At 38.8% G+C, this 25358-nt stretch overlaps 1 long non-coding RNA gene across 3 annotated transcripts in view; it reads left to right on the top strand.

Annotated features, from left to right (window-relative positions):
* The window catches only part of LOC129639502 (uncharacterized), a 107125-nt gene that overhangs the window by 40671 nt on the left and 41096 nt on the right, over window positions 1-25358 (top strand). The window contains exons 3-4 of one of the 3 annotated variants that reach the window (XR_008708437.1): window positions 2619-2771; window positions 3619-5066. The exons of 1 other annotated variant lie outside the window; for it this stretch is intronic. This is a non-coding gene — a long non-coding RNA (uncharacterized LOC129639502). Of the gene's footprint in view, window positions 1-2618; window positions 2772-3613; window positions 5067-25358 lie in introns of those variants that run through there. One more of the 3 variants, XR_008708436.1, reaches the window with a different exon arrangement.

The following is a 25358-nucleotide window of genomic DNA, read 5'->3' as shown; positions in this document are numbered from 1 at the left end:
GCAATGTCCTCCTCTCCTGGGCTGTAAGTAAAGTGACTGATAAAATGCTATAGATTTCATGTTTCCAGTGTCCAGCATCACATGATTGACCCTAGGGCAGGGATCCCTTCATCATCAATGAGTGAAGAGGAGGCACTTAAAAATACCTAGGCTTCAGAAACACTGAAGATATTTAATGATGGTTTTGCTGAAGCATTTGGGATCATAATATGTACAAATCTTATGCAAGTTAAGAATCCTATTTCCAGAAAAAAAGAGTTGGTGATCAAACATACACACTCTGCATACAATTTCAGGGATCCTCTGAAGCACCCAGAATGACTGACCTTATGAGTTCATGAAATTTTGCTATGACATAAAAACACTGAGTATCATTTTTTGCTCAGTTTAAAAATGAGTCCATTTGAATCCTTTTCCATGGAAAATGTGTTTCTACTCACATTCCAAGATATTTTTGTAACAATATCACTACATATATTGCTGTATAGCACCTAATGTTAGATATGCGGGAAGAACAGCTCCTATTATTCAATCAAAAGAATAGCGTCTTGTTTGTTTGTTTTGTTTTTTGAAAACACTAGAAAAAAGTTGGAAGGCTACAGGCTTTTTACTTTGTTGTGTGTGTCTGTGTTAGGCCCTGTGCCAAGCGTTTTATAAGGAATATCTCCTTTGATCTTCAAGTTTATAAGGATGATGAATGTAGATTGCCTATCACATGAAAGATATTCCATTAATTGAGAAGCAATGAAGTATAGTAGATTGGGTTTTGGCAATAGAGAGACCTGGACTTGAATCTTGATGTTTCTACAACATAACCTTAGGCAATTAACCTCTCAGAGTTTCAATTTTCTCATATGTAAAATGGAAACAACAGCAATACTACTACTAACCTTTAATGATGTATGTGTATTAAAAGTGCTAATATATGTTAAGCACCTACTTTAGTGCCTAGTATTAGTAGACCTCAATAAATTTTCAATATTACCACCTCTCTTTCACAGATGTGGAAACAGGGCCAGAGAGGTAACTTGCTAAATGCCACATAGCTAATAACTTATCAAGGTCATAGAATTAATATCAGAGTCTGAGTCAAGTGATAGATGACTGTTCATAGATTATAATTAGATTAATTTCAGAATGTGTACAATTTTCTATAATTTCTATTAGCATACTAACATCCATCAACAAAATGAAAGCTTGGACTGGGGAATAGTGACATGATATTTGACGAGAAATAGATGAACAGCTGTAGCTGTGACATCTTGAGAATGCTCAAGGAACAATGGCTCAATGGGAAAACATTTAGGAAATTTGAGATGGTAACTTGCTCTCTGAGATTCTATTGTGGCCCCTTGGGGGCCTCCTCAGCAGTGATAGAACTGTGCCTTGGGGTATGTTTCAGACAACTGAGATTTGCTGTACTTTTTTGTCATTTGAGTCCTATATCTAAAGAAGTATGTGTGTGTGTGCTAAGTTGGTTCCTACTAATTTCAATGCTATGGACTGTAGCCTGCCAGGCTCTTCTGTCCATGGGATTCTCCAGACAAGAATGCTGGAGTGAGTTGCTATGCCAAATCCAGGGGACCTTCCTGACCCACAGTTTGAAGCTGCATCTCTTATGTCTCCTGTGTTAGGCAGATAGGTTTTTTTACCACTAGCCCCACCTAGGAAGCCCCAAAGAGGTATCAGTTCAGTTCAGTTCAGTCACTCAGTCGTGTCTGAATCTTTGAGACCCCATGAACTGCAGCATGCCAGGCCTCCCTGTCCATCACCAACTCCCAGAGTCCACCCAAACCCATGTCCATTGTGTTGGTGACGTCATCCAACCATCTCATCCTCTTTTGTTCCCTTCTCCTCCTGCCCCCAATCCCTCCCAGCATCAGCGTCTTTTCATATGAGTCAGGTCTTTGCATCAGGTGGCCAAAGTATTGGAGTTTCAGCTTCAACATCAGTCCCTGCAATGAACACCCAGGGCTGGTCTCCTTCAGGATGAACTGGTTGGATCTCCTTGCAGTCCAAGGGACTCTCAAGAGTCTTTGCCAACAACACAGTTCAAAAGCATCAATTCTTCAGGACTCAGCTTTGTTGATAGTCCAACTCTCACATCCATACATGACTACTGGAAAAACCATAGCCTTGACTAGATGGACCTTTGTTGGCAAAGTAATGTCTCTGCTTTTTAATATGCTGTCTAGGTTGGTCATAGCTTTCCTTCCAAGGAGCAAGTGTCTTTTAATTTCATGGCTGTAATCACCATCCACAGTGATTTTGGAGCCCAGAAAAATAAAGTCAGCCACTGTTTCCACTGTTTCCCCATCTATTTGCCATGAAGTGATGGGATCGGATGCCATGATCTAGAGGTATACTTATCCTCATTTAACACGTGATGAAATTGAGGCTCTGAGAGGTTTAAGAACTCGTTTAAGTTCACCAAATGTGAAGTAGTGGAGGCTAGAATGCAAAGCAGGACCCGCTGACTGCTCTTACGTAAACTGGATGCAGAATAAGACCATTATAATTATATAATAATAAAAACAACAACAATTATAATTACCAAGTATTAAGTGTTTACTGCATGCTAGCACTCTACATGAGGTATCTGATTTAATCCTCTCCAGCATCAGAAGACAATTATTACCGGCAGAAGGAAGAGGAAACAAGTTCAAAGAGGCTAAGTAACTTGTTCAGCCAGTGATCCTAAAGCAAGGAGGTAGAGCTAGATTACAAACTCACATTCTTACTCTGGGAAGGAAGTCCTGGTGAAAACACAGGTGAGTTGAACTTGAATAGAAATAAAGTTTTTCATTGAAAAAATATTGAAAATAGCTTTCTATAGCACTAGTGGTTTAGAACAATGATACTTTCAATACCTACCTAATGCAAATGCCTGTTATAGATGAAACTAGGGATAATCTACCATCCTATCTACTTTTGCTAGAAAATGCTATAGAAATAATTGACTATAAATATATTTTGGTTGGAGAAGGCAATGGCACCCCACTCCAGTACTCTTGCCTGGAAAATCCCATGGACGGAGGAGCCTGGTTAGGCTGCAGTCCATGGGGTCGCTAAGAGTCGGACACGACTGAGCGACTTCAATTTCACTTTTCTCTTTTCATGCACTGGAGAAGGAAATGGCAACCCACTCCAGTGTTCTTGCCTGGAGAATCCCAGGGACGGGGGAGCCTGGTGGGCTGCCATCTATGGGGTCGCACAGAGTCGGGCACGACTGAAGTGACTTAGCATAGCATAGCATAGCATATTTTGGTTATTTTATAAATCTTTTTATAAAATATAAAATTTACAGCCAATAACATAAGTATACACAAATTTGAGTATTTGTAAATAAAATACATGTGTAACTAGCAATCAAATAAATAAGAATATTGCCAGTACCTAGATGCCCCAAGAGACCCTTCTGTTCATGTACTCCTTCCATGTATATAAATGTTTAGATCTTGAATTCCTGAAATAAATCTGACCCGAGCAAAATGGATAATCCTCTTAATTTATTTTTTGGATTTGGTTTGCTGCTATTTTGTTTATGGCTTTATATCTATACCCATTAGTGATACTGGCTTATAATTTTCCTTTTTAATGTCATCTTTTCAAGTTTAGGTATTCAAGTTATGTTAACTTCATAAAATGAATTGGAGGTGTAGTCTCTTTTTACATCTTCTGGAACATTTGTTAAAGACTGAAAGTTTTCTTCCTCCAATGAGTGACAGAGCTTGAAAAGTGACAATGAAGTTCATCTGTATCACTGTGCGTGTGTGTGTGTGTGCACATGTAATAGTTACACAGATGTTGATATGTTCTGTTTCTTCTTGAGGCCATTTTGATAAGTTGAAATTTTTTAGGAGCTTCCCATTTTTCGTTTACACTTTCAGACTTATTGGTAGAGTTATTCTTAATAAAGTCTTTTTTCTCATGTCCTATTTGTAGTCATGTCCCCTTTTCATTGCTTAGATTTAATGTTTTATCTTGTAATCATTCTTACCATAAGACTATACATTTTGATTGTTTTATCAATAACCAATTTTTGGTTTTTGATCTTCTTTATTTCTGTTTTCTCTTTTCTTATATCATCACCTCTATTTTCTTGGGGAATTTATTTTACTCTTAATTTAAACCTCATTTCTTTTTAATTATCCTTTTTCTAACACATGCTATCAAGGCTATATAATTCTCTTTAAGTGCTGATTTAGCTGTATATCATTAGTTGATACATTGATATGTAGTATTTTTATTACAGCTTAGTTCAAAAAATTAAAAAAATTATCATTTCTTATCCTTTGACTATGGATTATTTAGAAGTGTATTTCTTAATACTCAGGGATTTTTCTGTTGTTTTAATTTCTCACTCAATTGTCCTTTGGTCAGAGAACATATTCTATAAGGTTTCATTGCTCTAAAATCTACTGACACTTGCTTTATGGCCCATGGTATATAGTATTTTTGATAAATATTCTATAAGTTCTTGAAGTGAATGTATTTTCAATTTTACTGGAAAATATATTTTCCAATTGTTTTATTCAATAATTAAACGTTTTTACTAGTTCAGTTTCATTTATGAGGTTGTTAATATTTTTCCATGTATTGTTGAGGATCATTCTGTCAATAACACAGTTATGCATTAAAATATTCTGGTATGATTGTACATCTGTCTAGTTTTCTTTGTATTCAATTTTGGTTTATGTATTTTTAGTTTTGGGCTTCCCTGGTGGCTCAGTGGTAAAGAATCTGTCTACCAATGTAGCAGACAAAGGATCAATCCCTGAGTTGGGAAGATCCTCTGGAGAAGGAAATGGCAGCCCACTTCAGTATTCATGCCTGGAAAAGCCTGTAAACAAAGGAGCCAGGCAGGCTATATAGTCCATGGGTTGTAAAAGAGTCAGACACAACTTAGTGACTAGACAACAACAAATTTTTAGTTTATGTTAGTAGTTCTATACAAATTTGGAATTGTTTATGCTTTCTGATTATTTAAACCTTGTATCATTAAGTAGTGATCCTCTTTATCTCTGTAATGATTTTGCATTAAAGAAAAAATTTTCTGATATTAATAAAGCTATGCCAGCTTTCTTTTGTTAGTGTTTAATATATTTCTCTATCCTTGTATTTCCAACTTTTACATCATTATGATTTAGATTTGTTTCTTGTAAATAGCCTGTGCTGCTATTTTTTTAAAAAAATCCAGTCTTATAATCCCCTTCTTATAACTGGAGCAGTTTGTCCATTTTTACTGATGGTAACTACCATTGTTTTATTGTGAGCTTTTTGTCTTGCCTGTTCTGTATTTTGTGGTTTTCTTTCTTTCTTGATTTCAATTCAATTCAGTCACTCAGTCGTGTCCAACTCTTCGCGGCCCCATGAACTCCAGCACGCCAGGCTTTCCTGTCCATCACCAACTCCTGGAGCTTGCTCAAACTCATGTCCATTGAGTTGGTGATGCTATCCAACCATCTCATCCTCTGTCATCCTCTTCTTCTCCTGCCTTCAGTCTTTCCCAGCATCAGGGTCTTTTCCAACGAGTCAGTTCTTTGCATCAGGTGGCCAAACTATTGGAGCTTCAGCTTCAGCATCAGTCCTTCCAATGAATATTCAGGACTGATTTCCTTTAGGATTGATTGATTGGATCTCCTTGCAGTCAAAGGGACTCTCAAGAGTCTCTCCAACACCACAGCTCAACAGCATTAATTCTTCAGTGCTCAGCTTTCTTTATAGTCCAACTCTCACATCCATACATGACTACTGGAAAAACCATAGCTTTGATTTTTCTTGACTTCAACTGGACTGATCATCTCATTCCATTTTTTCCCCTCAACTGGTTTCAAATTATGCATTCTATTTCTATTCTTGAGGTTGAGTTTCCCTGGGCATCCCAGATGTTGCAAAACTGGGTTGCACTTCAATGTTAAAGATTGTTTGTTTTTGTTTTACTTTAACTTTGAAAGTGAAGTCTTTTGGGGTTTTATCCTTAAAGGGATGATTTATCAGAGTTTCTGATTTTGGTAGCCCCTGGGTTTTGATTTTGATTTCTCTAGGCTTGCAAAATCACCAAAAGTACAGCTGAATTCCTCAGCTTTTCCTTCTAGAGAGGTATATACTCTTAGAGCTCAGAGATAGGTATATACCCTTAGAGGGCTTCCCTGGTGGCTCAGGCAGTAAAGAGCCTGTCTTCAGTACAGGAGACCCAGGTTCTATCCTTGGGTTGGGAAGATCCCCTGGAGAAGGAAATGGTAACTCACTCCAGTATTCAGTAATGGTAACCCACTCCAGGGTCCAGTAAATCAGCCACCCCTGATGGCTCAGTTGGTCAAGAATCTGCCTCTAAAGCAGGAAACCCTGGTTTGATTCCTGGGTTAGGAAGATCCACTGGAGAAGGGATAGGCTACCCACTCTAGTATTCTTGGACTTCCCTGGTGACTCAATTGGTAAAGAATCTGCCCGGCAATGCGGGAGACCTGGGTTTGATCCCTGGGTTGGGAAGATCCCTTGGCGAAGGGAAAGGCTACCCACTCCAGTATTCTGGCCTAGAGAATTCCATGTACTGTATAGTCAATGGGGTTGCAAAGAGTTGGACACGACTGAGTGACTTTCACACAGCGCAGCATATACCCTTAGAGCTAAGAGATAGGTATATACCCTTAGAGTTAAGATGGCTTTGCATTCTTCTCCAGGTTCTATTTGTTCCCGTGATTTTGGCTGCTGGCCATTTCTCACTATATCATTAGTTTTTCACTGCTTTAAAAAGATGTTCTTAATATTTTTACATTTTTCTTATCCTCAGTGGTAGAGATGGCTCAATTGTTTGTTTTGCCTGTTGTAAAGTAAAAGTCCTAAATATCCGTTTAATGTTAGCAATCCTTTGATCTTTGTTACTACCTCCAGGTAGGTTCTATTACCCTTGTTTGGAAGACAGGGGAACCCAGACTGAGTTAGGACAGGCAACTTGTATGTAGTGGAGCTGGCCTGGGAGCCCCAGCCTATTGGATAATAAACCTGGTGTGCATGTCACTATACTATGAAGTGTGTTTTAAAATAAGTTGAGTCATGTAGTTGTGTGTAGTTCACATGATAATTTGAATTTCTTCTGCTAGGAAAGACAATTTTTACTGAGACAATCTTTGTAGGGCATGAGTTATATAGACATGGCACTTTTGAAAAATGTACTATGGAACTATTTAAAAGAATGATAGTTAAAAATAGTGGCAGTCTGGTAAAATCCAACTATTAAGAAAAGAAGTGAGCCAATGGTAAATTCATGTGTCCAAAACAGGGCTATTATTTTTTACCTGGTTAAGTTATACTTGGTCACTATTTTATGCATTGAAAAACAAACTCCTGGTTTGAGACAATTTTGTTGAAAAGCAAATGTAAGTGTTTTAATGGTACTGAGAATATGAAATTTGAATATCATATTTTTACCAACATCCCTTTGGTGTTGAGTGACTAATAATTTCCTTAATTAAATTCATAAGTTAATTTTTTTTAGTACACAGAGAATGCTAATTTCATAAAGGGAAATCTGATCAAATCTGAGAGGAAGGCTCTGTGTTGGGTTACACCTGGCCTGGAATTATATGATGACTGCATTCACTACCCAGTATTGGGTTATATATATATACACAGAGTATTTTCAGCAAACTGGCTATTTCAAGATGGTGTGAGAGGGAAAGAGAATCTGAAGAGAGTTACAGTCAGATTTGTAAAGGTTAATAATGTAGTAGGTTTTTTTGGATGAATGAGAAGACTCTTGAGAGTCCCTTGGACTGCAAGGAGATGCGCAACCAGTCCATTCTTAAGGAGATCAGTCCTGGGTGTTCATTGGAAGGACTGATGCTAAAGCTGAAACTCCAGTACTTTGGCCACCTCATGTGAAGAGTTGACTCATTGGAAAATACTCTAATGCTGGGAGGGATTGGGGGTAGGAGGAGAAGGGGGCGACAGAGGATGAGATGGCTGGATGGCATCACTGACTGGATGGACATGAGTTTGAGTGAGCTCCTGGAGCTGGTGATGGACAGGGAGGCCTGGTGTTCTGCAATTCATGGGGTCGCAAAGAGTCGGACACGACTGAGTGACTGAACTGAACTGAACTGAGGGAAGTAACAAGAAAGGCAGATAGTATAAACTATTTCAAACAAGGCATAATTTCATTAAAAGCAATATTATTTATGAGTATGGTTAGGTAGTATATATCACCTCAGTGATTTATTGACAGAAAGAAATTCAGGGGAGTATGATTCTAATTTTCAAGAGTGCCTTTTAATGGAAGTGCAATCATGGATTGTCAGAACTGAAGAGATGAGGAAACTGAGGCTCAGAGAATGATGGCCAGCCCAATTCTCTTTTTGGTATACAATTTACTTTTTCTTGCATGAAGTGAGAGTAGGAAATCAGATATTGCCTAGACTTGGCCTCTCTAATGCTTGTTTTCACAAATAGTATCAGGGCAAATTTCCAGGTAAGAAAGATTCCTCAAGGTTTGTAATGTTAATCAGTGAATCCACCCTGAGTTTGTAGAGTGGCTTTTTTCTGTTCACAAGTGCAAAATTAGTGTTGCATGATGCTCAGTTTTGAATGTTAAAATGAAGATGCTTTTGACTACAAACAGTAATTCCAGATATTGTTTCAAATAGTAGCTAGTGAGATGTAGATCTTTAGCAGTTATGAATTGAAATGTTTAGTTAACTACTTACGAATCAGAGTGGAAAATGAGGCTAGTTATTTCTACAACTAAATACCATGTGGGCATTTAAAGCACTTTATGTTGAATAATAGGGTGGGAAGATATTAAAACTCATGCCTGTTGCACCTGTTAGTCATCTGCTCTCTGGGCCTAGTCTCCTTTGCTCATTAAGTTCCTGACCCAACAAGCATCAGGCAAACAATACCTGCTGTTGCTGCTGCTGCTGCTGCTGCTAAGTCGCTTCAGTCATGTCCGACTCTGTATGACCCCATAGATGGAAGCTCACCAGGCTCCACTGTCCCTGGGATTCTCCAGGCAAGAACACTGGAGTGGGTTGCCATTTCCTTCCCCAGTGCATGAAAGTGAAAAGTGAAAGTGAAGTCGCTCAGTCATGTCTGACCCTCAGCAACCCCATGGACTGCAGCCTACCAGGCTCCTCCATCCATGGGATTTTCCAGGCAAGAGTACTGGAGTGGGGTGCCACTGCCTTCTCCGCAAACAATACCTAGACTAGGGTAAAAGGTTAGTTAATTCAGCTTGACTTTCATGATGAAAGCTGACCCCACTGAATATCCTAAACTGCTTTTAGTTGGTCATTTAAACACAATCAAGATATTCCCCTGATGACTCAGATGGTAAAGAATCTGCCTGCAATGTAGAAGGCCTGGGTACAATCCCTGGAATGGGAAGATCCCCTGGAGAAGGAAATGGCAACCCACTCAAGTATTCTTGCCTGGAGAATTCCATGGACAGAGGAGCCTGCAGGCTATGGTCCATGGGGTTGCAAAGAGTCAGACACAATTGAGCAACTAACACTTTTACTTTTCAAAATATTCCCCAAGCAAACATATGGCTTCTCATTAAGGGTTTCATTGCTAGAGATTTCCTTATTATAATGGCTAGTTGTGATTTGTGTCAGTTTGAACAAACTGGAAGACAAGACTTTTTTTCAAAAATACAATTTAATTTTTAATTAAAACAAATATATGCTTATTCTTAAAACTTTGCAATACATATACAGAATGGCAAAAAATAACTGATAATTTTTAAACCTAGAGGAAACAGTTAATATGCCCGTGCATTTTCATTCAGTCTTTTATTTATGTGTATGTGTGTGTACATACCCTTTACATGTTTGGGATACTAATGCATATGCACTTTTATTTCTTGGTTTTTCACTTAACTTTGTATCATATAAAAAAAAATAAAAAAAACACAAAACTTTGTATCATATATATTTCATCATGTCAGTAAATGAACATATTATAATTATTCTGTTATTGAATACTTCTGCCTTTCTAATCTTTCACTATTATTAATATGTATTTTATGTACTAATTATCTAGTTATTCTGTCTCTGATTACTTTCTTAAGATCAATCCCTAGAGATGGAATTATTGGGTCAAAGGGTACAGCACGTTTTATTTTTATTTTATTAATTTTAATTGGAGACTAATTACTTTACAATATTGTGGTGGTTTTTGCCATACATTCACATGAATCAGCCATGAGTGTACATGTGTTCCCCATCCTGACCCTCCCTCCCACCTCCTTCCCTATCCCATCCTCAGGGTCATCCCAGTGCACCAGCCCTGAGCACCCTGCCTCATGCATCAAACCTGGACTGACGATCTGTTTCACATATGATAATATACATGTTTCAATGCTGTTCTCTCAAATCATCCCACCCTCCCCTTCTCCCACAGAGTCCAACAATCTGTTCTTTACATCTGTGTCTCTTTTGCTGTGTCACATATAGGGTCATCATTACCATCTTTCTAAATTCCATATATATGCGTTAATATACTGTATTGATGTTTTTCTTTCTGACTTAATTCACTCTGTTTAGTAGGCTCCAGTTTCATCCACTTCATTAGAACTGATTCAAATGCATTCTTTTTAATAGTTGAGTAATATTCCATTGTGTATATGTACCACAGCTTTCTTATCCATTCATCTGCCGATGGACACCTAGGTTGCTTCCATGTCCTGGCTATTGTAAACAGTGCTGCGATGAACATTGGGGTACACGTGTCTCCTTCAATTCTGGTTTCCTCGGTGTGTATGCCCAGCAGTGGGATTTCTGGGTCGTATGGCAGTTCTATTTCCAGTTTTTTAAGGAATGTCCACACTGTTCTTCATAGTGGCTCTACTCGTTTGCATTCCCACCAACAGTGTATGAGGGTTCCCTTTTCTCCACACACTTTCCAGTATTTATTACTTGTAAACTTTTGGATAGTAGCCATTCTGTCTGGCGTGAGATAGTACCTCATTGTGGTTTTGATTTGCATTTCTCTGATAATGAGTGATGTTGAGCATCTTTTCATGTGTTTGTTAGCCATCTGTATGTCTTCTTTGGAGAAATGTCTGTTTAGTTCTTTGGCCCATTTTTTGATTGGGTCGCTTATTTTTCTGGAATTGAGCTGCAGGAGCGGCTTGTATATTTTTGAGATTAATTCTTTGTCAGTTGCTTCATTTGCTATTATCTTCTCCCATTCTGAAGGCTGTCTTTTCACCTTGCTTATAGTTTCCTTCGTTGTGTAAAAGCTTTTAAGTTTAATTAGGTCCCATTTTGTTTATTTTTGCTTTCATTAAATAAATGCTTTTGGTACATATTGTTGACACTGCAGCAACTATATTTCAAGTGGCTAATTATTACCACAAAACAGTATAGCCATAGATACTGCATTAAAAAATCCTTGCTAATTATATAGGTTGAAAATGACATTTCCATGTTGATTTTAACTGTAGTTTAAATTACTAACAAAGCTGACTCTTTCCTCACATGTTCTATTTCAGGGAATATTAATGGATCTCAATTTGTTTGAGTTATCTCTATATTTACAATGTTAACCCTTTTAATGCCATAGTTTTTGAAAACATTCTTCCCTTTATCTTACATTTTCCCGAATTTTTATTCCCAAATTTTGAAATTTCTATGGAAGCAAATTTATGTATTGTTTTCCTTGTGATTTCTTTCATTGATTGTATGCTTAGCCAATCCTTTTTCATTCCAAGACATTTAAATATTCACATATACTGTCTATGGTTTCAGGTTTTTTCTAATTTTGATAATTTTATCCATATGGATTTTATTTTGGCTCAAGGCATGATGTAAAGATGAAAAGTTAGTTTCATTTGTTCCCAAATAGTTAATTCCCACAATACCATTTATTGAATAATCCACCTCTTCCTCTTTTGCTCTCCATTTTCTTCATACAATATATTAGGATTTTCTATGTGCTCTCTGATCTTTCTCCTTGATATTTATTTGATTTATGTTATTAATCCAATATTTTAAATATTACAGATTGATAATAGATTTTTAACATTTTTCAAAGTAAGCTCCCCCCTTTTTCTTTTGTTCTTCTACTACTTCATACTTCCTCTTGTTTGATTTTTCTTCCAGTTAGAATTTAGACTAACATTGGAAAGTTCCCAAGCAACCCTGCTGGTATTTTTTCCATTGATATTATTATTAGAAAAAATGATAAATTACATATTATCTTGGAAACTGTTATCATCTTCCTAATAGCCACTATTTTCATTCGGATACACAGTTTATCACTCTGTTGTGAAAATTATGTATATTTCTTAGCAATGTTTTCTAGTTTTATTTTTTTAATTGAAGCATAATTTAGTTACAATATTATATTCATTTCAGATGTACAACACAGCTTTTCAAAATTTAAAAAATATACTCCATTTAAAGTTACATAAAATGCCCTGTGCTTTATAATGTATCTTTGCAGTTTATTTGCTACATAGTAGTTTGTACCTTGTTTTCTATTTGTCTTCATATAACTGACATGTATTTCATATAAATACAGTTATCAACATGTGGTCCACTGGAGAAGGGAATTGCAAACCACTTCAGTATTCTTGCTTTGAGAACCCCATGAACAGTATGGAAAGGCAAAAAGGTAGGTCACTGAAAGATGAACTCCCGAGGTTTGTAGGTGCCCCATATGCTACTGGAGATCAGTGGACAAATAACTCCATAAACAAAGAAGAGATGGAGCCAAAGCAAAAACAACACCCAGTTGTGGATGTGACTGGTGATAGAAGTAAGGTCTGATGCTGTAAAGAGCAATATTGAATAGGAACCTGGAATGTTAGGTCCGTGAATCAAGGCAAATTGGAACTGGTCAAAAAGGAGATGGAAATAGTGAACATCAACATTTTAGGAATCAGAGAACTAAAATGGACTGGAATGGGTGAATTTAACTCAGATGAACATTATATCTACTACTGTGGGCAAGAATCCCTTAGAAGAAATGGAGTAGCCATCATAATCAACAAAAGAGTCTGAAATGCTGTACTCAGATGCAATCTCAAAAATGACAGAATAGTCTCTGTTCATTTCCAAGGCAAACCACTCAATATCACAGTAATCCAAGTCTATGCCCAGACCAGTAACGACGAAGAAGCTGAAGTTGAATGGTTCTGTGAAGACCTACAAGACATCTTAGAACCAACACTCAAAATGGATGTCGAATACGGTCAGCAAAAACAAGACCGGGAGCTGACTGTGGCTCAGATCATGAACTCCTTATTGCCAAATTCAGACTTAAATTGAAGAAATTAGGGAAAATCACTAGACCACTCAGGTGTGACCTAAATCAAATCCCTTACGATTATACAGTGGAAGTGGGAAATAGATTTAAGGGACCAAATCTGATAGATCAAGTGCCTGATGAACTACGGACAGAAGCTCATGACATTGTACAGGAAACAGGGATCAAGACCATCTCCAAGAAAAAGAAATGCTAAAAAGCAAAATGGTTATCTGATGAGGCCTTATAAACAGCTGTGAAAAGAAGAGAAGCAAAAAGCAAAGGAGAAAAGGAAATATATATCCACTTGAATGCAGAGTTCCAAAGAATAGCAAGGACAGATAAGAAAGCCTTCCTCAGTGATCAGTGCAAAGAAATAGAGGAAAACAATAGAATGGGAAAGACTAGAGATCTATTTAAGAAAGTTAGAGATACCAAGGGAACATTTCATGCAAAGATGGGCACAATAAAGGACAGAAATGGTAGGGACCTAACAGAAGCAAAAGATATTAATAAGAGGTGGCAAGAATACACAGAAGAACTATTCAAAAAAGATCTTCATGACCCACATAATCATGATGGTCTGATCACTCACCTAGAGCCAGACATCCTGGGATGTGAAGTCCAGCAGGCCTTAGGAATTATCACTACAAACAAAACTAGTGGAGGTGATACAATTCCAGTATCTTCAGAGCTACTTCAAGTCCTAAAAGATGATGCTATGAAAGTGCTGGACTCAATATACCAGCAAATTTGGAAAACTCAGCAGTAGCCACAGGACTGGAAAGGGTCAGTTTTCATTCCAATCCCAAAGAAAGGCAATGCCAAAGAATGCTCAAACTACTGCACAATTGCACTCATCTCACACACTAGTAAAGTAATGCTCAAAATTCTCCAAGCCAGGCTTCAGCAATACGTGAACCATGAACTACCAGATGTTCAAGCTGAATTTAGAAAAGGCATAGGAACCAGAGATCAAATTGCCAACATCTGCTGGATCATCAAAAAGCAAGAGAGTTCCAGAAAAACATCTATTTCTGCTTTATTGACTATGCCAAAGCCTTTGACTGTGTGGATCACAATAAACTGTGGAAAATTCTGAAAGAGATGGAAATACCAGACCACCTGGCCTACCTCTTGAGAAACCTATATGCATGTCAGGAAGCAGCAGTTAGAACTGGACATGGAACAATAGACTAGTTTCAAATAGGAAAAGGAGTACATCAAGGCCGTATATTGTCACTCTGCTTATTTAACTTACATGCAGAGTAAATCATGAGAAATGCTGAGCCAGATGAAGCACAAGCTGGAATCAAGATTGTTCTGAGAAATATCAATAACCTGAGATATGCAGATGACACCACCCTTATGGCAGAAAGTGAAGAAGAGCCAAAGAGCCTCTTGATGAAAGTGAAAGAGGAGAGTGGAAAAGTTGGCTTAAAGCTCAACATTCAGAAAACAAAGATCATGGCATCCTGTCCCATGACTTCATGGCAAATAGATGAGGAAACAGTGAAAACAGTGGCTGACTTTATCTTTTTGGGGCTCCAAAATCACTGCAGATGGTGACTGCAGCCATGAAATTAAAAGATGCTTACTCCTTGGAAGGAAAGTTATGACCAACCTAGACAGCATATTAAAAAGCAGAGACATTACTTTGCCAACAAATGTCCATCTAGTCAAGGCTATGGTTTTTCCAGTAGTCATGTATGGATGTGAGAGTTGGATGATAAAGAAAGCTGTGCACTGAAGAATTGATGCCTTTGAACTGTGGTGTTGGAGAAGACTCTTGAGAATCCCTTGGACTGCAAGGAGATCCAATCAGTCCATCCTAAAGGAGATCAGTCCTGAGTGTTCATTGGAAGGACTGATGCTGAAGCTGAAACTCCAATACTTTGACCACCTGATGCGAAGAGCTGACTCATTGGAAAAGACTCTGATGCTGGGAAGGATTGAGGGCAGGAGGAGACGGGAATGACAGAGGATGAGATGGTTGGATGGCATCGCTTGCTCAGTGGACAACAGTTTGGGTGAACTCCGGGAGTTGGTGATGGACAGAGAGGTCTGGTGTGCTGTAGTCATGGTGTCGCAAAGAGTCAGACATGACTGAGTGACTGAACTGAACCGAACAATTAACAAGTAGTTCATATTTTTTGATTGATTATTTGCAGTCCAAATAAAAGCATTAATTTTGGTATACTCATCTTGTGGGCGGAGAAGGCACTCCAGTGTTCTTGCCTGGAGAATCCCAGGGACGGGGAAGCCTGGTGGGCTGCCATTTATGGGGTCGCACAGAGCCGGACACGACTGAAGCGACTTAGCAGCAGCAGCAGTATCTTGTGGGCTTCCCTACTGGCTCAGACACTAAAGAATCCACCTGCAATGCAGGACATACAGGTTCAATCCTTCGGTTGGGAAGATCGCCTGGAGAAGGGAATGGCAACCCACTCCATTATTCTTGTCTGGACAATTCCATGTACAGAGGAGCCTGGTGGGCTACAGTCCATGGGGTTGTAGAGTGGGACTTATCTTGTACCTAAACTTTATATGAAAGTTGTACTATTTTGGCAGCTGTTTTGTGAAAAGAAACTATTATGAAAAGAAAACCACTGAGAGACTTACCATTAGTTAATAAAATATATTTTAAAAGATATATTTTTAGCCTTTAAATCAAGAATAAGTGACTCCTTAATGTACATATATATTTTTTCCACCTCTGGACTCTGTGAAAATGTCTTGAGCTATACAACATTTCACTTTTTAACCTCTTCTTCTAATCAGAAACTTCCCAGTATTCCTTTGCCTTACACCTCTGCCTCAGCCTCCCTGAGATGCTGAGTTTTAAGTGTCTCAGGAACCACAGCTGCCTTTTTATTTCTGACTACTTCATTTATTTGAAAGCTGGTTTTTCCTGCAATAGCAGTCCTGAGTTCTTCCTGTGCCTTCCCACCACTTGATTCAATTTAGACTAAATTCAAAAGGCAGAACATGGCAATGGTCCAGCCACCCACTCTGTATTTTTCCTGCAGGCCTGATCAAGAGGTGGAAATGTAGGGTTGCTGATCTTCATCAGCCCACACCATCCCCTTTGTTTCCACTCGTCAGTTCCTGCCTCTCCGCCATTGCCCCTCTCCTCCTCTCTCTGCCCTCCCTCACCCTGTGCCCAGGCTCCTAAATGTTTCTCTCACCACAAGATGGATTTAACAAACTCTTCAGCTTCTGTTCAAGCAATAAGGCAAGTCTGGTGCTGACAATGTTATAAATATTTTTCTTTAGTATAAAGTCTTTTTAAACACAAATGATTTTGAACAGTTAAGCAGCAATCTTTTCTACAATGACCTCATTAAATTCTGCTGTTTCTCAGCTCTTGGATTCTCATGTGACAGTTGATTCTAATCACTAACTAATTTATCTGGGAAAAAAAATGTATTCTTTGCCATCTTGGTACAGCAGGTAGTAAATTTAATAAGTAAATTATATTCACTGAAAATATAATATGTGAGTATACTTAGTGACACATTACACAGAAGCTTCTTAATGAGTTTGTATTGACATTTTGTCAGAAAACAGTATTTAGTAACAGAACTATGGTTCCCTCCCACATTTATTGTAATTCCTTACATGAGTTTTACATTTCACAAAGCGTCTCTTTCAAAAGAGTCTATGTGTGCTAGGAGTTTGGTTGGACAGTGAAAATGATGTGCAATCCCAGAGATTTCATCATTACCATCCAAAAGCATTAAATCGTCCATACTTCTGTGTGAATGTACGTGGACACAAGCCCGTGGGGAAGTCAGGTCTAAAACTATGGGCCGAGTGATGTTTTAACATATTTATAACAAAGCACTGACACTTCCTTCAGCTTTTCTATTGCCATCTTCATTAATTAACCAACTATTAAAATTAGTGCAGCATCATGCACATTTGAGTTAAACAATGAGCCTTGAAGCTTCCAACCTGAAGGGTGCCTAACTGTTTAAAATTTAGACCAGTGACCTAGTGCCACAGATTGATATCTCTATGCTTTCTCTGCATGTGTGCGTGCGAAGTCACTTCAGTCATGTTGGACTGTTTGCTCCCCTATCGACTGTAGCTCACCAGGCTCCTCTGTCCCTGGGATTCTCCAGGCAAGAATACTGGAGTGGGTTGCCATGCCCTTTTCCAGGGGGTCTTCCCGACCCAGTGATCGAACCTTTCTCTCTCTCTCCTGCATAGGCAGGCAGGGTCTTTACCACTAGCACCACCTACCAGGACCCTAACATCAGATTCTCTCAGGTCTCTAGTAGGATCCTATCTACTACTGCATCAAAGCAATTTGAGAGTGAGAAACTACCCTTAATATAGCAAATAGTCCAGTCTAGAGGTAAGTTACAGAATAACATCTCTATTTTCCATGCAGAGGAAATTGACCACTTTCATTTCATACATCATTTATACCATGATGTAGTGATTCTGTGAAATCACTGAACTATAAAAAGAACATATGAGACAGAAATATTTGTTGCTAGTTCTAAATGTTCTATAGGTTGTAAAGGTAGACATATAATTTCCTTTGTTCTGTATTTAAGGAAAAGATAACATATTTAAGAAAAAAAAGTATGTTAGAAACACTTTTTGTTGCAGAGTCTGAAATATAAAGGTCCTTTTATTGAGAAAACTGAAGATATACCGTAAAAGTAGATACATTCAATTCTGTTAAGGGATTTATTCAAACCATTTTAGTAAAAGTATGGCTGATTAAATCATTCAGTACATGTCAAAGTATCTAATCTGCTTAACCCTCAAAAGTTAGGAGTATGTGTCAGAAATTTTACCCAGATCCACTATTTCACACTATTAAACTTTTGCTTGGAAAGTAATTCATATTACCTAGGATATTTTATTAAAATTTTGAGTCTTAATTATACAGTGGCGTTAAATTTGGAGACTTTTGATTGGTCCTGTGGCATGTCAGCTTCCACTCACTTAAACAATGTCATTGGTATTTTTTTCTAATTAAAAATTTTAGTATGCTGTACATTCATACACACATACAGATGAAAAAAATTCACTAAACAATATGACTTGGAGAGCCATGAAAGGATAGTTGGTGTAGGTGGGATTTATGGAAAGAAAGGATCAAACTGGAACTGGACAGCAGGAGTGAGAATGTTTAAACGAGTAGAAGTTAATTTGGATAATCAATGGTTAAGAAATATCAGGCAAGCAGTTAATAAACGCTTTAGTTAGTAACCCAGCATGCTGGTTGACTTTTCAACTGTTAAAGATGCTTCACAGTTGCTTATGACAGTGTTTTATGTACGTGTGTGTGCTCAGTTGCTTCAGTCATGTCTCTTTGTGACCGACCCCATGGACTATAGCCCACCAGGCTCCTCTACCCATGGTATTTTCCAGGCAGGAATACTGAAGTGGGTTGCCATACTTTTCTCCAGGGGGGTCTACCAGATCCAGGGATTGAACCCACAAGTCCTGCATTACAGATGGGTTGTTTACCAACTGAGCCACCAGAAAAACCCTATTTTATGTACAGTATGTACATAATGTACTATGAATTTGGTTTTAAAAGCTTTCTTTTTCTCTCCCTGTGTGAGGTCAGAAAATACTTCTGGTGGAATTTTTTAGCTAAAAAAATTAGCTGTTTTGATGCCATGTGGGCTTTGTTTTGAACAAATGAGCATGATGACTGTTTCTATCCTGCTTTCTCTGAAACAATTTCCCTTGCAAGAGGGAACTGGGGAAGATGATTTGGAATAAACATGAGAGCTTTTATATTGGCATTGTCTGATTTTGTGTGACAAAGAGGTTCACAAAACATCAAAGAGGGAAGAGAAGTTAGAAATTCGTGATTCTAACTTCATTTTACAGATGAGGGCCCTGAAACCTTGACATGGTGAGCACTTGACTTTGTCACTGACATAGTTAGCTCTTCCTCCTATCTTTCTCTCCACTAGATCATGAGGCTCTTGAGAACAGGCACTATTTTACTTATCTTTATGACGCCTTGTGCTGGGGTGTGCTGGGGCTTCCAGGCAGTAGACACTCAATAAATATTTATTGAATGAATATGTTAAATGAATTGTTAGTCAAGATGAATTTTATAGGCCACTATACTCAGACATTGAAGTGGTATAACGATTTTGGTATAACTCAGGTTCCTCTCTATTTTGAACTTTCCTTACCTCTAGAGAAGAGGACTTAATTTTGCCGATTCAAGGTCAATCTTGTAACAGGTTTAATGAGTACATAGTTCAGGATTCTTTTCCCAACTTCTTTCCACGATGGCACTGAGGTCTCATGTGCTTGCTTAGGTATCAATATATCTGACACTTGTTATGCATCCCTTCAGATTCTCTTCTTATTTCAGCCACCAAAGAGGAGACCAATTTGTCACCAGGTAAGTACCTCTTGCCTTATCGATGCTGAAGTGTGAAGTGCTTCAGAAATTACTCAGAGCCTGTGCATGCACAGCATGGAAATGGGGAGGAGTTGATGACCTCTGAGGCTAAACTGTGACATGTGGCTAGTTGACATGCATGTTTCAATTTCTTCCCCAATAAGATGGATGTCACATAGCCTGAGATATTCCATTAGATCAAGCAGCCATTTGCCTTTTGCAGTGGCCAACTCACTAATGAGTTCTAATTTTAGTTCCACCCCTTCCCTGAGTTATTCTCCTGTACCTCATCCTTGATTCCTGGGATCACACTTATAAGAAAAGTCTTTGTGTTGGTTTTCCTTCCAGAGGACTTGGACTAAGACACATAGTGGGGAGGATACCAGGCCCAAGGATGGCTTCTCTGCCCTGAAATGGACTTATTTCCCTCTTTGTTTAGTCATCTTCACCCCCCTCCCCTATCATGCTGCCATTTGTTGAGATGTTTCATTCCCATCAAGTCCCATTCCTGGGCCTCAGGTTCCTGTTGTGTGTGCTGAGAGTGGCCTGTCACTGAACTTCTGAGGCCCTTCCAGATCCACCACACTGTGGACTGCAGGGAACGTATGAACTGTTGCCCACACACCCTCAGGATTGATGGGGATTCTGGGAGGCCCATCTGCCAGGTGACCCATACATCCGTCGATTTTTTTCCTCTCTGGAGCCACGAGGGTTTAAAGATGTCTCTGTGAGTCTTTCTGCCTCCCAGGGCATGAGATATGGGGTCTTCTTAATCTTTATTCCAAAATTTATCTGGAGCTCCATCACCTCCTGGTCCTGATCAGCCTACAAGGCCTCATCAGTGCCTGTCTGGCACTTTTCTTGGACTATTTCTCCCCTACTCAATGCCTCCCCCATCACTCATATGAAATCTTAAACAAATTTGGATGGGAAGGATGAAGTTAATTGTGAACGTTATTCTTTTCCCATCGCTTAGACCAAGCCCTTGTCTTCAGAGGCTCAAAGACATAGGCTCTTGTGACCTAAAGAAAATCTTTCTTCTAAGAACAATTGTCTCTGTCTTGAGTTCAGAATTTTGACTGGGAAAATCAGAAGGTCAGCACTGGTCAGTTCTTTGCTTTTATATTTCTGTTCTAACAACCTACCCTAAGGCAACAAGTATGCAATGCTGTAGCTGCCTGGACTGAGAACCATGATGTGGCAGATCAATTAGCAAGAGTTTTAATGTCTCATAATACTGCCTCACCACTAATGAAAGCCTGGACGTTAAGGCTAATCTTAGAGTTTTTCTTTGGTGTAACCATCACTCCCTGACTCGGTACCCTTCTTTCTTCTTTGTGCAACTCTCCTTCATATATAAAGCCATCCATGTCATCCTCATTAAACTCCTCTCAGTAGTCACTAAAGTCAATTTTTATAACATTCTTGATATCAAAATATCCTTTTCTGTAGGGGCATTGACTTGCAATTCTGTTGAACTGGTCTTAGATCTAAACTACCAGGTCAATGTTTATTGTGGGGGAAGAGAGGATTTGGTACTATTATTTAATTAAAAATTTTTTGGCTGTGCAGCATGTGGGATCTTAGTTCCCTTACCAGGGATTGAACCCACTCTCCCTGCAGTGGAAGCTCAGAGTCCTGACCACTGAACCACCAGGGAAGTCCTTGGGGAAAGAGGATTGATTAACCAGATCCTGCTGTGCCCTCAGATAAAGTATTTCCTTTAATAGATTCAGAGGCCTCCTCCCTTTTCCTTTCTCTTTATACTATTTTTAAAATTGAGATATAATAGACATACCATCAAATCAATCCATTTAAAGTATACAATTCATTGGTTTTTAGTTTACATATAGAGTTGTGTGACTATTGCTACTATCTAATTCCAGCACATTTTCATCACCATAAAAAAGGAACCCTGTACCAATTAGTAGTCATTCTCTGTTTTCAGTCCTGCCAGCTCCTGACAAACACTAATGTATTTTCCAGCTCTGTAGATTTGTCTATTCTGTACATTTCATATTAATGGAATAATATAATATGTTGGGCTTCCTTGGTGGCTCAGTGGTAAAGAATCTACCTGCCAATGCAGGAGATATGGGAGAGGAGGGTTTGATCCTGGGTCAGGAAAATCCCCTGGAGGAGGGTATGGCAACCCACTCCAGTATTCTTGCCTGGAGAATTCCATGGACAGAGAAGCCTGGTGAGCTACAGTCCACCAGGTTGCAAAGAGTCAGATATGACTGAGCGACTAACACTTTCACTTTTTTTTCACTATTATTAACCACAACGCTATACATTAGATCCCCAGAACTTATACATCTTACAACTGGAAGTTTATACCCTTTCACCAACATCTCTTCTGTTCCCCCATCCATTAGCGCCTAGGAACCACCACTGTACTCCCAGTTCTTATGAGTTAGCTTTTTTAGACTCCACATATAAGTGAGATCATACAGTTTTTGTCTTTTTCTGACTTATTGCACTTAGCATGATGCCCTCCAGGTTCATCTAATCACAAGGGACAAGAATTTCATTCTTTCTCATGAATGGATAATATTCCATTATTTATGAGAGGGTGTGTGTGTATGTGTGTCTGTATGTATAATCACATTTCTTTCTTTCCTTTTGACTGTGCTGGGCCTTCATTGCTGTGTGTGGGCTTTCTCTAGTTGAGGCAGATAGGGGCCACTCTCTAGTTGTGGTGCATGGGCTTCTCATTGAGGGGGCTTGTCATTTTGGAAGCATAGGATCTAGGCAGGTGAGCTGGAAGTAGTTGTGGCTCAGGGGCTTCAGAGTACAGGCTCAGTAGTTGTGGCGCAAGAGCTTATGGTGCAGTTGCTCTGTGGCATGTGGAATCTACCCAGACCAGGGATTGTCCCCATGTCCCCTGTATTGACAGGTGGATTCTTTACCACTGGACTACCAGGGAAGTCCTGTAATCACATTTTAAAAATAATTTCCAAGTGATGCTTTATGTTTTGCTGACAGTATTAGTTGTGACATGATAAAACAGACCCAATACTTTTATTCACTGAGAGGCATTAAGGATGCTTCCTGTTTTGGCTATGGTGAATAGTGCTACAATGAACATGTGACTTCAGGTGTCTCTTCCAGATACTGATTTAATTTTGTTTAAATATATACCCAGAGATGAGATTGCTGAATCATGTGGTAGTTCTATTTTTAATTTTTGAGGGGACTTCCATACTGTTTTCCATAATGGCTACACCAGTTTACATTCCCACCAATACCACACAAGGGTTTCCTTTTCTCTGCATCCTTGCCAATGTTTGTTATCTCTTGTCTTTTTGATAATAGCCTGTTTTTTTTTTAAATCAAACTATAGTTAATTTAGTTAATATAGTTAATTTAATGACAGAGGATGAGATGGTTGGATGGCATCCCCGACTCATTGGACATGAGTTTGAGCAAGCTCTTGGAGTTGGTGATGGACAAGGAAGCCTGGCATGCTTCAGCGCATGGGGTTGCAAAGAGTCAGACATTACTGAGCAACTGAACTGAACTGACAGTTAATTTATAATGTTGTATTTGTTTCAGGGGGCTTCCCTGGTGGCTCAGTGGTAAAGAATCTGCCTGCCAATGCAGGAGATGTGGGAGATGTGGGTTTGATCCCTGAGTCGGGAAGATCCCCTGAAGGGGGAAATGGCAACCCATTCTAGCATTCTTGCCTGGAGAATCCCGTGGACAGAGGAGCCTGATGGGCTACAGTAAAAAGGATCACAAACAGTCAGACATGACTTAGTGACTGAACAACAGCAATTTGTTTCATATTAACAACAGTGATTCAGTTTTTACAGATTATACTCCATTTAAACTTATTATAAAATGTTGGCTATACCCCCTGCTTCAGTCATTGCTTCAGTCCTGTACATTAACACATCCTTGTATCTTATTTATTTTATACCTAGTATTTCTAACCTCCTAATCCCCTTCCTGTAACTTGTTCCTCCCTGAAACACCCTCTCCACTAGTAACTGCAACTTTGTTCTCTGCATCTGTGAGTTTGTTTCTGTTTTATTATATTCTTTTATTTTTTAGATTCCACATTTAAATGAAATCCTATAGTATTGTCTTCCTCTGTCTAACTTACTTCACTAAGCATAGTGCCCTCTTGGTCCATCCTTGTTGCAAATGGAAAAATTTCACTCATTTTTATGACTGAGTAGTATTACACTGTGTATGTGTGTGATATATACACACATACATACATATTCGGCTTCCCTGGTGGTTCATATGGTAAGGAATCTGCCTGCAATGCAGGAGACCTGGATTCAATCCCTGGGTCAGGAAGATCCCCTGGAGAAGGGAATGGCTACCCATTCCAGTATTCTTGCTTGGAGAGTCCCATGGACAGAGGAGCCTGGTGGGCTGTAGTCCATGGGGTTGCAAAGAGTCGGATAGGACTGACCGACTAACACAGCAATGGGAATACACACACACACACACACACACATCACATCTTCTTTATCCATTCATCTATTGATGAACACTTAGATTGCTTCCACATCTTGGCTATTGTAAATAATGCTGCTATTTACATTGGGGTGCAGATATTTTTTCCAATTAGTGTTTTCATTTTCTTTGGATATATACCCAGGAGTAGAATTGCTGGATCATATGGTAGTTCTCTTTAAATTTTTGAGGAACATCCATATTGTTTTCCACAGTGGCTGCTCCAATTTATGGTCCCACCAACAGTGTGCTAGTATTGCCTTTTCTTCATGTCCTCATCAAAATTTATTCTTTGTTGTCTTTTTGATTATGGCCATTCTGACAGGTGAGAGATGATATCTCATTTTGGTGTTGATTTGCATTTCCCTGATGATTAGTGATGTTGAGCACATTTTGATGACCTGATGACAATTTGTATGTCTTCTTGAGAAAAAATCTCTCTTCAGGTCCTTTGCTCATTTTAAAAATTGAAATCTTTCTCTTTTACTTTTTTTTTTTTGCTGCTAAAAAATGAGTTTCTTTTATATTTTATGAGTTTCTTTTATATTTTAGATATCAACCCCTCATCAAATATATGGTTTGAAAATATTTTCTTCCATTCCATAGGCTTCCTTTTCATTTTGTTAATTGTTTCCTTTGCTGTAGGGAAACTTTTTCTTTTGATGTAGTCTCACCTGTTTATTTTTGCTTCTGTTGCCAGTACTTTTGATGTCATATCCTAAAAAACTTTATCAGTACTTATGTTAAGGAACGGAGGAGGCAATGGCACCCCACTCCAGTACTTTGCCTGGAAAATCCCATGGACGGAGGGGCCTGGTGGGCTGCAGTCCATGGGGTCACTAGGAGTCGGACACGACTGAGTGACTTCCCTTTCACTTTTCACTTTCATGCATTGGAGAAGGAAATGGCAACCCACTCCAGTGTTCTTGCCTGGAGAATCCCAGGGACGGGAGAGCCTGGTGGGCTGCCGTCTGTGGGGTCCCACAGAGTTGGACAAGACTGAAGCGACTTAGGAGCAGCAGCAGCAGCAGCATGTTAAGGAAATTTTAGCCTTATTTCTTCTAGGAGTTCTAAAGGTTCATGTTTTAAATTTAAGTCCTTAGTTCATTTCAAGTTAATTTTTCTGAGTGTTATGAGTGTTCAGTTTTATCCTTTTGCATGTGGATATACAGTTTTCCAAACATCATTTATTTAAAAGACTATCTTTTCACTTTCAGTATTTGGAATAGCTCAACTGGAA

Source organism: Bubalus kerabau, chromosome X (assembly GCF_029407905.1).
Source record: "Bubalus kerabau isolate K-KA32 ecotype Philippines breed swamp buffalo chromosome X, PCC_UOA_SB_1v2, whole genome shotgun sequence".
Classification (NCBI taxonomy): Eukaryota; Metazoa; Chordata; class Mammalia; order Artiodactyla; family Bovidae; genus Bubalus; species Bubalus kerabau.
Note: the sequence above shows the minus strand (reverse complement) of the source record. Positions and strands in the feature narration are given on the sequence as shown.